Consider the following 13697-nt stretch of genomic DNA (forward strand, 5'->3'; position numbering starts at 1 on the left):
TGTGGTTAAAGTAAAATATGGACCTTCCTGCATCCTCTGATCTAATCCTACCCCTCAGAGCTAGCCATGCTGAACAGCAGGGAAAGCATGTGACTACTGGCAAAGCCAAGTGAAAGGCTGGAACCCACGGGAAACCAGGCAGACGTCTTGAGCCCCTGGTGTCCTCTGTCTGGATACTGCCCATGGATACCATTGGCTGCAGTGGCTGGGGAGAGGGTTGCTGCTGTTGAAGGGGTGGCCATAGGAACTCCTTGAACTTGTAAACCAGGCTCATCCCTGCGATCAGAACATTCCAGAAGAGGCAAACCAACTTCTTGCCTTGATTGGTCCTCACTTTTGGCCACACCTCACCAGGAGAAGCCCCAGAACCCAGGGGGCTGTTTTCTCCCACAGATGTGATTCTCTTTCAAGTACTCCTGAGTATCATGGTGCTAAACATCGCAGAAACACACGGATAGACTGGCATCTTTGTGGGATATCTCGAGCCTGATGAATCATGAGTCAGGGAACTGGCACCCTGAGCCTCTGAGGGTTCGTGGCGGCAGCAGCAAGAAGAGCCTGCGGTGACATGTCTGTCTGTGCTGTGCCTGGTAACCATACAACGGGACATCTGATCTCGTGTCTGCTTTGTCAGAGGATATAAAAATCTACGCTCACCCCATTCCCCGGAAGAGTCGTGGAGACCTCATTGCTTGAAACAGGAATTGAGAGTGAGCCTGGCAAAGGCCTTTTCTTGACTTTTACAATTGTGATCATAGGAAGACGTTTAATTTTACTACTAAATTACCTTAACTGAAGAGTTGGGAATGTTCTAGTAAATTCAGACTCCCTGTGTCTGACTTAATACTGAGTAGTAGGCACCAAGAATGTTGTTAAATGGATTTCTGCACAGATTATATTGTGACATCTACATGTTAAATCCTCAAATTTGGGAAACAGGTAAAAATTATCCCCAAAATACAGATGAGTGAACTGAGGCTTAGAGGGCTTAAATAACTACCAGGAGTCACACAGCTGGTTAACGATGGAGTACATGTCTAAACTCAGGCAGGATGATGGCAGTGTCAGAGCCCATGGGCTTAATTTCTATGGTGTTCCGTGTCTCAGGAGTCCTAAGGGAGCTAGATTCATTTAGGTGCTGTGGAAGGGAAGTGTGGTTATTCATTATAGGAATCATTATAAGGGCAACTGGAACCAACAGGTACCCTCATTAGAATTTCTTGTCTTCTTGTATCACCTAAGATGCTTTTTGCTGGTGAAATCAACAACAAAACAAAACAAAAATAGCCATAACAAAAAGACCTAGCCAGTGATTTAACTAACAAGGAACATTTACTATCTCATATAACCAGAAGTCCAGAGATGAGGTGGCTCCAGGGTTGCATAACTTAGCAGTTCAATGTCAAATGTGAGGCTTCAATAGCAAATGCCAGACCAAGGTTCTTGCCATGCTTTTGCTTTGCCATCTTCAGCATATTGATCTTTGCAAGTTTGTCCCTCATGGTCACAACATGGCCATCACTCTCACACAACAATGTCCAAAGGCCAGAAGAAGACATAACTTTTTCTCATGCCCCTTTTGAAGAATTTGGATCAGACTTCCATTTATGTCTCCTCTTATGCCATAAAAATGCCATGTGTCCATTCTTAAGTCAATCACTGGCAAAGAGAATGAAATTACTATGTTGATTGGTTTGGTTCTCAACCATGGCTGGACATTAGAATCACCTGCAGAGTTAAAAACAAAACAAAACAAAGCATATCTATGCCCAGATCCCAGTCCTAAAGACCCTGCTTTAACTGATCTCAGTTGGGATCCATTCATAGGTATCTTTAAAATCCCTCCAGATACTTGAATGTACAGCCAGAATTGAAAACCCCTCATTTAAACCAATCAAGATTCCTTCCTGGGGCTGGGGGACCAGCCTGCTGTGAAACACGTGTCACCTGATTTCTGAACAGGACTGGGGTTCTATTTAGCAAGAAAGAACATGGAAGGGTGGACCAGAGAGGGGGATGACCGTTGAGGAGGCAGCCAACAACATCTGCCTCGCCCCTTCATGTCTCCCTATACATGGAGGCTGGGATTCTGGCAGAGTTACTGTCCAGTTAGGAAATTCCTTCTTTCCTGGCTCGTCAGATGCCTCCAATGATGCGATCATGAGCTGAGGTCACACAAGGAAAGAAGACAATGAGGGGGCGGGGAAAGGAAAGGCTCCTTCAGCTCAATACTTTTGTGAATCATGGGGAGGCTAAACTTCAGTTTTCTCAGTGGGGTCACTGACCACCAGGGCAACTTAAAATGCAGACTCCTGGGCTCCACTCCAGACCTGTGGGACTAGAACATCTCCAGGTGAGACCCAAGGATTGGTATTTTAACAGACACCATGAGAGATTTCCTATATACTCCCAAGCTTAAGAACAATTGAATTAGATACAGCAGAAACAAAGGAAAAATAGTCAAAGTTTTCAATTTCTCCAGGAGCAAGAAGCTTACATATTAGCTTTCTTATCATTTTCTTTGGAGTCACAGTGATTTGGGAAAATGGAAAATGCTTGTTTTAAAGTTGGCTCAGGGGGAAGAAAAGAATCAAAGAAACAACTCCGAAAATTAATGTGGTGATGACTGTTGAGTCGCCTGGAGGTGGTGTCAGCAATAGGCCCAGTCCTCCAGCTGGGGGAGCCATCCTGTCCTGAGAAGAAGGCAGCATAGAACGCCCACCCTAAGGAGGCTCCAAGGATGGATTCTGGGGTTGCTATTGGCAGTCTTGGCACTGGCTATGTGTGTGTGTGCACACGATCCTGTAAGGTTCTCATGAAATACTGGGAGGAATATTCATTGAACCCTACCCCTCGATAAGCAAATCCTTATCCTGGAGCAAGTGAAATGGAAACAGGCAGCTGAACACAATGACCTTCCATGGCAGACCTGTCCTAACGGCGGCTCTCAAGCTTCAAGGCCTCTAGCCTCTCCCCTCGTCCACGCTGCATGAATCTGGTCATGCTGTGTCCCTGAGTCCTGGGCTCCCCCTGGCTTAGAGTCCTCCAGGATCTGCCCCACCTCCTCCCCAGTGGGTGCCCCTCTGCCTGCTCCTCTGTGCTGCCCAGTGAGCACCAGGGGTGTCCCCTCTGCTCCCCAACGCTGAATCCCTGGTGGTTCCCTGAATGCCTCCCCGCCATTGTTCTTCCTTGTCCCTCTGCCTGGTTCCCTCCAAATTCACTCTTTAATTCTTACATCCAGGAAGCAGGGCCTGATCTCTTCTCTTCCCTGCAGGAATCTCCAGCGTCACCTTTGGCTCCCTTCATGGCAGGGATGTGAGCATGTTTCCTCCGGCCTTGCGAGCCCTCCGGGGAAGGGTTTATCTCCATGTTCCCTGAGCCTTCAGACCACCAGGAGCCCATGAAGGGCTCACTGACTGAATGGATGATGTTTGGCTCAGACATCTGTTTAGAGCCACATCCTGAGTCATCTTGTGTTACGGAGGAGTCTCCTCACCTTCCTGAGTGTAAAGCCAGTCACCACAATCCTTCCACCCTAATAAATTAAAAAAAACGCCAATCTCTGCTGGGCAGAGCCCTCGAGCAAGTGGGAGGAGCTTCCAGGGCAGGAGACTGGCCTGCTGGGAAGGCTGAGGGCAGCCTCTTCCTTGACGGCCTGGGAACCAACATGGAAGAGAGAAGGCAGGAAGGAGGGCGGGTCGAGGAGAGGGGAAGAGCCAGGGGTGAAGGCTTCCTAGGACCCCTGGGCTCTGTATCAGCATCTTCTCTGCCATCTCCGTGAAAGCACCTCAAGGCAGGTGTCACAGAGAACACTAGCTCAGTGAGAGAACGTGCCCAGGGTTCCACAGCAGGAAAAGGAGGCCTGGCTTGGGCCAGTCTTTTTGTTTTCAAATAAAGCAGGAGGTTGGGCCAGGGCCTGCTGGGACCATCACCCATGGGCCAGCTGGACAGAGAGGCTGCTCACCTGTCTGGGAGATGGCTTCAGTCTGAGCAGAAGGACAGGTGAGATGCTTCCAGACCTGCGCTCTACAGAGAACTTCTGCACACGTCTCTTTATAAACTGATGCACTAAAGCACCAAGCTCTTTAGTTCTGCCGCTAAAGGTTGTAAAAGGAAACTATGTAAAACACGTGCACATTAGATAAGTCCAGGAAAGAAGACACACACCTGGTAAGGAGCGATTTTGAAATCTCTTGGGCAAATGACTGCACCCCACCGAGCCTCAGTCTCCTCCTCGGCAAAGTGGAAATAGCAATGCCCTCCTTGCGTAACTGTTCAAGGGTTACAAGCATATGAAGTATTTAGCTCAAGTCTGGGTCACAGTAAGTGCTCAGGGAATGAGCTATTATCACTGTTGTTGTTAGCGCTACTGTTAGGGTGCATTTTTGTCTCTTCTAAGCACCCAGCAGAGTGCTGAGCCCACGGGAGCAGGAACTGTATCCCTCTCCCTCATCTCTGCATCTCTGGGGCCCAGGCATCATCTGGCATGAAGACGGCACTTGGTAAAGGGCTGTGGGTTGAATTCAAGACTTGCTATTCTTCATGGTTATGTGGCACTTTGCCCTTTTTCAAATCCTCTGAATATATTATTCCACTTGAGCCTTTCCAGATGCCCGTGGGGCAGGCAGGGTAGGTGATACTATTATTCCCATTTATAGCTGAAAAAAATTGAGGCTTAGAGGATGTTTCCTGCCCAAGTCACATGGCTGAGCTGAGGTGAAGCTCTTCAGACCGTAGGTTTCAGGGCCACCGTGTGGGAAAACCATGCACAGGAAGCAGAAGGTTGCAATGAGCTGAGTTGGAAATCCCCAGGGAGACAGCCCCCTCCATCAGATCCCAGGGCTCCTTGCCCATAGTTTCAGAAAGGGCTTCAGCGGATGACCAAGCCCAGGGCACGTGGTCACACCGACCTTGGCCCATCTTTCTACCCAGGCTCAGTCCTGCTCTGCATCGGAGATGGATCCCAGCTGGACCTTCTGGCCCAACAGAAAGGACCTTGGGAGCCTGTGGATTTCCGTGCACATCAGACAGGGCCTGCCTGGGGCACTTGGAGGAGCTGGAAGCAAGAGGCCTTGCCTCGCTGCAGAAGACCCAGGGTCTGCATGCTGGCCCAGCTGACAGCCTCACTGACAGGTTTAGTACCGGTTTTTATGACTTCCAAGTTTAGTCACTGCTTAAGTCAGTGGGCTCAGAAACACTTAGCAAAGCCATGACCCAGGTGCTTAAGCGGGGAAAGGCATACCCCACTCCTGGCAGAACTGGCCTCTGGACCCAGTCTGACAACACTGGAGGCAGCAAAGCTGTGGTTGTGGTGTATTTCGGTGACCCACATGGTTGTCCTTTATTTTCCCCAAGTCCGCGGAAATGAGCTTTACGGCAGCAGGAAGAAGATGCCTGCTGCCACTAGAGACAGCCCAACACAGGCCAAGGGCTTCTGATCCCTGTCCCCAGGCCTTCCTTCAGAGCTGAGCCTGGAGGTTTGGTGCATCCTTTGGCAGACAGATCAACCCCCTCCTGGCTTTCAGTTCACATGCTGAAGATGGAAGACTCATCTCTGACCCAAAGCAGTTCAACCCTGGATCCCTACACGTCATTCTCCACCCCCAACATGGCCTCCAGCAAAACCAGACGCCGCTCTAGAATCTCTCTAGCCTTGACTGAGGTCTGCAGTCCTTCCTCCACTGGAGGCTGCAGTGGGCCCATATGGAGCGGGGACGTGGGGGGACGTGGGGAGAGTGAGGAGGTCTGACTGCGGAGCTGCCCTCCTGCTGTTAAGGACACAGGACCCTGCTGGTGACCCCTCCTCCAGCTCCTCTGGGGACCCCCTCCCCAGGCTGGAAAAGGCATGAGGTGTTCAGTTAACTGGAAACTGGCTCTGACCCAGAGTCGTGTTCTGTGGCTCGTAACTTTGGATGGGGAGAAAGACTCTGGAGGACGTCCTTGAGCTTAAGTTGGTTTACCTGCCCAGTTCCCTCGCAGCGGGGCTTCAGGGCACTTGGTCGCATCGCATGCTTTCCTTCTCCAGGGGCTCCCTTAACCCTTTCACCCTGGATCAAGTCACCGTTGTCATGTGCCTGATGGTAACCACAAGAGCCTCCTCACTGATCTCTTGGCTGGAGCGACAGCTCCACTCCAGCCCCCTGGAATGAATAAGAGTCATCATTTCTCCTTTCTTTTCCTCGCTGGGATTTTTATCTTCTTCAACACAATCCCTCTCCTTCATTCCTCTTTCTCTCTTTCCCAGACACTAAAGTTTTATTCTAAAAATTTCTCTTGATCTCTAGCTAATTATAATACAAGACGACCTGCTGCAATGCCGTTAAATAGCAACTGAAAATTCACACACATGAAATGGGGTGGCATCACTGGTAAGTTTATAAAACAACTGGGATGAGCTCGTGTAACTGGGCAGCTTCAGGCTCTAGGGACCAGCTGTCAATTACATCACAACCAAATTTACATCATTATAGGATCAGCATTAATGCAAAGGTTTTACTGAAGCAATGCCAATACCTATGTTTTGGAGTTCAGCCCCAGAAAGTCCTAGATTTAAATCCCTACTCTGCCACGTGCTAATTTTATGACACAGGCCAAAGCATAAACCTCGATTCCAGTTCTCCATCTGTAAAGTGGTAGAGAATAATACTTACCTCAGAGAGTTGTGAAATACTGTATCAGCTAGCTACTGCTGTGTAATAATCAACCACCACATCTCAGGGACATCCAACAATAAAATATTTATTTCTAATGTTTCTTAGGGTCGGCTAGGGCCAGTTGATGGCTGGGCAGCCCTGTTTCAAGTTCATAGGCTGACCCCAGTCTATTCCATGAATCACTGAGGGCCCAAGCTGAATGGCCACATCTGCCTGGGGGAATCTCTTCTCCCAGCAATGGCAGAGACACAAGAAAAGACTGCTCAAGCACATTTCAAGTCCCTGCTTGCATCTTATCTACTAATATCCCATTGTCTAAAGTAAGTCACGTGGCTGAGCCCTGTGAGAAGGATCAGGAAGCACAGTCTGCCCACAACTGGTCCATGGCAAGAGCATGAGTGCAGGGAGGAGTGAAGAATCAGGGTTGATAATTCAGTCAACCACAGAGGACAATGCTCATTACAAGCAGCTATTCAGCTCCTGACACGTGGTAGGTGCTCAGGAAAACGCTACCATGATCACTGCCATGACCCCTTAGAGGCTGGGGAAAGCCAAGTGTCTGTGACTTATCCTTGGTAAGTAGCAGAGTCAGGAATGGGCCTCAAAGCATCTTTACCGCTACTGTTCAACACTTTTTAAAGGGTCCCCTCATCAGCCTCCCATGGCTGACTTATCCCAACCTCATACACTGAGGGAGGAGGATGGACGGTGGGAAGGTAGGAGAATCTGGGCCACAGCGGTCTAAGATACGTCCACAACATGTAGACTGACTCTCAAAAGGGAAATCTATCAGCTGGTCCCTTCACATTTGCTTAGTGATGGGGAACTGGTGGGAAGAACAAGGCTGTGGGTTAGAATCCTGGTCGGCCACTCCCTGGCTGGTAAGTGCAGGCTCCTGCAGACTGAAGTTCTCCCTGAGTGGTCTGTCTATATAGGTCCCCATGTCATTTACTCTCACACTGCCCTTGGCCCCCCATCTTTTTAATGTATTTTATGGTGATGTGTATTTGTATATTTACTTGTGGGCTCATTTCTTTAACGTGGCCTTGCTCACCAGACTGTAAGCTCCGGGACGTCAGGGCCCATGTCTGTTTGGGTCAGTTCTTACCCAGTGCTTTGGTACAGTACTTCGTATGTTCATCTGTGGGATGAATGAATAAGTAAATTCAAACTCTCTGAGCTTTACTACCCTCATGTGAAATTCGAGATAATGATGTTCTTTAGAGAGATGCAGGGGGAAATTTAAAGAAAACCACTAGGGGAATGCCTCCCGTGGGGCTGGCATGGTGTGAGCATGGGACATTATATGTATATACGCCCAGCACCGCACACTTGATTCTTACCATCGGGTGGTTAAGTGCTCAGAGTTCAGAAGATGTTCACAGCAGAACCTGTACTTCTAGCTTCTCTTTCCAGCTCATGCCCCATCTCCACAGTGACACTGGGGGCCTTCATCCTAGATTCCCAGGCTGCCTCCTTCTGCTGCTCCTGTCTAGCCAGCAGGGAAACCCCTCCTAGCTGGTCCCCTACTAAATCCACCTGCTTCCTCATGCCCCCAGGTCCTTCCAACTCAGGGTTGTTATTTGGTGGGGGCACACTGGGAAATCGTCACTGTGATTAAAATATTGAAATCCTCTCATGCCAGATGGTAAAAAAGCATGCATTCACTACAAACCATCAAGCCCAGAGGTTACCAGGTGGCCAGATGCTGGAGAGGATGCTGGCAGCCCTCGCTGGCACTCAGTGGATGGGGACAGTGTGGGTAAGTGCGCTGCCTGCCCGCTGCCCCAGAGCAGCCAGTGTTGGTGGGCACAATGGAGCAGGTGGCAAGGCAGGCAGCCACTGTCTCAGAGACTCTCTGACTCCAGACCACACGGTAGGTGTGTGCGTTCCTAGCCATGATGTGTGGTCACTGGGCCACACTTCACTGGCTGCAAAGGAACACCAGGTGCCAGGGACCTAGAGACTATCGCTCTGATAGGGATGGCCTTGGGAAAATTTGATGCAGTCCCCACAGTCAACTATAGCTCAGACAGGGGCCTCCTACCTAGTGGCAGCCAGACAAAGGAAAAAAATCACTCCGCAAATGAGCTGATAATTATCAGAGGGACTGAATAAATGATTTGTGCTACAATGTTTATTCCTAAGATGAAATGTCCCCATAAGTAATTTTGTTTAGTTAGAGATAGAAGGTAATGGCCTATTTTGGATTTATATATTAATTAATTATGGCCCAGACTGTACATATTTCACATATCCTCTTACCTTGAGCCCCTCCCAGGGGTCCTCCTCAGGGTCCTGCTTTACTTCTGTGGTCACTGTGACACACCTGGCTTTGCACTTGCTCTGGCCTCAGGCTGGGACACCTGCAAGACAGTTAGGTGTAGCTAAGACAATGTTTACAGGGAAACACTGTTTTTAAAAGTCAAATGCTTATATTACAAAAGAAGAAATGTCTCAAATTAATTAAAGATGATTGCCCTCCTTACTGAGGGTGAGCCTCATCTAAGCAGTTGATGGCATGAACAGAACAAAAAGGTTGGCCCTTCTGTAAGTAAGACAGCATTCCTTTTGCCTGGCTGTTGAGCTGGAACAGCCAGCCTTTGGACATGAACTGACACACCAGCTCTTCTTGGGTCTTGACTCTGCTGGTTTTTGGACTGGAACTGACAGCATCAGCTCTCCTGGTTCTCAGACCTTCAGACTATCCATGTCTATCTCCTGTTGGTTCTGTTTTTCTGGAGAACCCTAACTAATACCAGCCCCCATTCCTCAGACTTCCTTTCGTTCTCCTAGTTTTGGCATGCGTTGGTGTCCATCAGGGGCCATGAGAAGGAAAACCTCCACCCCAGGAACCTGTGGTCACTGGTATTAGACCTCTTATTTCTGTTGTGTCCTCCCCCTCTGGATGCCTCCCCATCACGTTGTTGAGTCCTGCTCCTGGGTGGGCAGAATCACCCTGAAAAGATGGTGAACTGGCCCAGAGGGGTCATTCTGAAAGCACTAGATGAGTCACAGGGAGCCTTGCCCAGGGACTGGGCTTAGCCGCGCGGCTGCTAATCCATCTCCAAATGGCTCCTGGCTCAGCCCGTATGGAATTAAGTTCAGAATTAACATTCAGATCTTGTTCTGGACCCAAAGGGCAGACTTGGCTATTTTCCTCTGGGATAAAAAGAGGCCCAAGGCTGGCCTGGGATGTGTTGCTGCAGCAGTTGGGAGCAGAGGGGCCAGTGGATTGGTGAATTGTCGGTTGTGTTGAGAGGAGACAGAGTTGCTGTAACCACGGGGTTTATGGATGTAATGGCAGAGCCTGGAGGGGGCCAGAAGGCTAAAGAACCCTCAGACGGGAAACAGCCTCCTGCCCACCCTGTTCCAAAACATCAGCTCTCCCTGCAGGCCGGGCACCTGCTCTCCTCAGAGTGGCCACCTCCCCCTGGGCCTTGCTTTAAGTGGGCTAAAAAACAAAATTCAACTGAGTAAATGTGAAGATCTGATTGGCTTTACTCAGTGATTCAGGAATTCTGCGGCATCTCACTGAGTAAGAAGGGTGCTCACTGGGAGGGATTGTACCAAATGGAAGGTTCTTAAAGGCAGGAGGAGGGTGGGGCAAAGAAGCTACTAGCAAAAGAAAAGAAAGGTTTGTTTCAGACCAGTTCACCTTCTTTTGGGGGAAGAATGAAGGTCTATCATGCAGATTATCTCTTCATTCCTAGGTGGGGGAAGGCACGCATGCCCTTCCCCCACCACAGATTACCTCATTGATGCCGACTAGAAAATTCCAGACTGGCCAATTACCATTACCTTCCTGGGGAAGGTCAAAACTACAGTTAGGTCAGGTAGTAAACCAGGTCGGGTGGCATGGATTTTAGTACAGGTGACGCCATTTGGGGCCTTTGGTTTTTCTCTTTAACAGGTGGCTGCCTGCTTTTCTCCTAATTTTCTGGTAATCCCCTTCCAGAGGCTGCCTGTGGCCGTGGCAAGAGCTTTAACTGCCACAGTGCCCTAGTCTGGTGTGCAGGGGCCTCCTTTCAGGCTCCATAGCCCTCCTGTCATTTCTCCCACATGACCTAGGAGCCCCCCTGCATAGAAGGCCCCTCCAGTCTCCTAGCATTCCCAAAGGGGTGAGTCATTTGACACCCCATGACTGTAACCACCCCCTCCTGACCCATAAATGCCTGTGTGTTCTGGGAGCTCGGCCTGGCATCCGTGGGAGCACACTGTCAATCCCCGCTCCATCCTGGCTCCGCTTTCCGGGAGGGGACCAGAAAACCTGATGAATAAAACCCATCAGGAAGCCTTGACCTGGGAGTCGGTCAGAACTCATGCGAGAAGCGGCAATGTTACAATTAAGTAAAGGATGACCTCAATTCGACGACAGTGTTTGTTGAATTGAATCTTCAGCGGGTTAACTTTCCCCAGATGAGGAAAAATGATATTTGGGATTAAGTCTTCACCGCACTGAATGCATTACTGGACTTCTGCTCCTCGTCACTGGGAAAGGGACGTAACCTTCACGAAGGCGGTCTGCGGGGACGGCGACAGCCGGCACAGCCACCGGGTGCTGACTGACCATGGGGGATTAAGGCTAACACAACTCATTACACACGGAGAGTAAGCTGATTTGTTTTTGTTTTTAAATAAGCCTTATTAAACTGGCTGCCACTCACATTGGATCTGCGGGAGCATTGCGGGGCCGGGCTTCGCCGTCCTCGGCTTGGCCAGCAGCAAAGTCGCTTTTAAACAACTGCTCCTTCCTGCTTCCGAGCCGGGAATAACCAGCAGAGCCTCGGCCTCGCTGCTGCAGGGCCCGGGGGACGGGTCGGGAGGCACATCTGGGAGCAGCTGCGTGTTGCTGAGCGGCGAGGCCACTGTCCCGGGTCAGGCGGGCATGGCGGGCATGGCGGGGTCCCTCCGCTGTTCTCACTGCATCCATCCGCCTTTCCCCACTGTACTTGACTTCCCATTCACATGACCTCACCTCCTTCTCTCTTTCCATCCTCTGCACAAGCCGTCTAGAAACCCTGCCTCAGTTATAGACTAGATCAGCCGTTCTCAACGTGTGTTCTGGGGATGTTCGGGAGTCCCCTGGACGCCTTCAGGAGACCCACAAGATCAAAACTATGTTCACAAGAGAATATCACGATGTTATTTGCCTTTTTCCCTTTCAATCTCTCACGTGTGTGGTAGGGTTTTCCAGAGGCTGCGTGACATGTGATGACGTCACTATCCTGATGGACTAGGACTTCTGGGTTCTTGTTTGCTAAATAGTTCTCAGTTTCAATTTTGAATATGGGAAATATCAATAGAGATAAACCACATAAACGAGCCCTTTGGGGTTCTTCAAAACACCTTAAGAGTGTAAAGGGGCCTTGAGAGCAAAAAATTTGAGAACCTCTGTTCTGTGTATTTCTTGTTTTTCCCTTCAAGGTGAAGTACCACGGTTATTGTAATACTTACGCATTTTTTAACCATTTAACACGGGTCAAAACTCAGGTTCACTCAACAACTAAACCCAACATAAAAACAACTTGAATGTCCATCAACAGGAGACTGGGTTTTCTATTATTTATTGAATTTAGTTTTTTCCTTTCTTATTTTGCTTTTTTAATGGAGGCACTGGGGATTGGACCCAGGACCTTGTGCACGCTAAGCATGCTCTCTACCACTGAGCTATACCCCCTACTCCCTAGGAGACTGGTTTTTAAAATCATTAGACTGAATGTTTGTGTCCCCAAATTTTGAAAACTAACCCTCAATGTGATGATAATTCAAAGTGGGGCTTTGGGGAGGTGATCAGGTCATGGGGGTGGAGCCCTCATGAACAGGATTAGTGCTCTCCTAAAAGAAACCCCAGAGAGCTCCCTCACCCTCCTGCCATGTGAGGACACCACGGGAGGAAGGCCATCTGTGAAGCAGGAAGCAGGCTCAGTCACTGAACCTGCCAGCGCCTTGATCTTGGACCTCCCAGCCTCCAGGACTGGGAGCAATAAATTTCCATTGTTTACAAGCCAGCCAGCCTGTGATAGTTTTGTTATGGCAGCCTGAAAGGACAGAGGGGACAATGGGACATCCACACAGTGGAATGCAACACAGCTGTTAAAAAAGAATGAGTCTGCTCCATATCTCATGAGCTGTAACAATTCCCAGCAAATATTGGCAATTTTTTTTTAACAGCAAATTTAGGAATATTGTGTGACCCCATTTTGTCTGGGGATAAAAAGCCAGATCAATGTGTTTTTATAAGCAATAAAAAATATCAATGTACATATCAAAATAGTAGTCCTCGAAAAGGTGGGATTAGGAGAGAGAAGACTGTGAACTTAAAATATATATATATATATATATATATATACACCCATATATTGTGTATTGTGTGATTGGGTTCTATATTTGCACAATAAAGTAGGAAAAATTCCTGAATTACTCTGACGAGGTGCTGTCATTCTGAGCAGTGGGGAATGTGTCCTGGGGCTCTGTGGATACCTAGTACTTCACTGTGGGTCAAAGCAGGACAACACAATACCTGATTCCCTAAGCATCCCCCACCCCTCGCCACCCCCCAGCATCTTGTGCCTTCTGCACAAGAGTGTATGTGGGTAGGTGAGTAGGGGTGAGGGAGAAGGGGTACAGCTCCAGCCAGTCCCTACAAACACCTTATCCCATGCATCTCCATCTACAAACCCTGCTGAATAACCAAGAGTTGAAAAAAGCCAGTCTTGAGGATGGGGTTTCTAAGATGGAGGTGGAGTATCCACATGCAAGGGAAGTAGGTGGAAAATTTGACAAAACCCTGGAGATGGTTGGCAGAGTCCCAGGAAAGCTCAAATTATCTCCAGGCTTGAATTTTCCTGGTAGAGACTTAAATTTTCCTCATCCCCTCGGACGGGGAATCCAACTGGCAAAGGAATCCCGAGCAACGTGGGCCCCTGCTGGCCATTTCTCTCCACTTCCTGTCTCTCTGGGCTCTACCTCTCTCTCCGTTTCAGTCTCCCCACCTTGTTTCTCAGTCTCTAATTCTTGCCTGTCTCTCCTCTTCTTATCTGT

General features: G+C 49.1%; 1 long non-coding RNA gene across 1 annotated transcript in view; it reads right to left on the minus strand.

The window, feature by feature from the left end:
• Nucleotides 1-1313: 1313 nt before the first annotated feature.
• LOC105095095 (uncharacterized) overlaps nucleotides 1314-13697 on the minus strand; it is a 72858-nt gene continuing 60474 nt past the window's right edge. Inside the window, exons 5-7 of the long non-coding RNA XR_010381991.1 lie at nucleotides 8919-9019; nucleotides 5961-6140; nucleotides 1314-1728 (exon numbers count right to left, since the gene is read on the minus strand). This is a non-coding gene — a long non-coding RNA (uncharacterized LOC105095095). The remainder of the gene's footprint in view (nucleotides 1729-5960; nucleotides 6141-8918; nucleotides 9020-13697) is intronic.

This window comes from Camelus dromedarius, chromosome 8, assembly GCF_036321535.1.
Source record: "Camelus dromedarius isolate mCamDro1 chromosome 8, mCamDro1.pat, whole genome shotgun sequence".
In the NCBI taxonomy this organism is placed as follows: Eukaryota; Metazoa; Chordata; class Mammalia; order Artiodactyla; family Camelidae; genus Camelus; species Camelus dromedarius.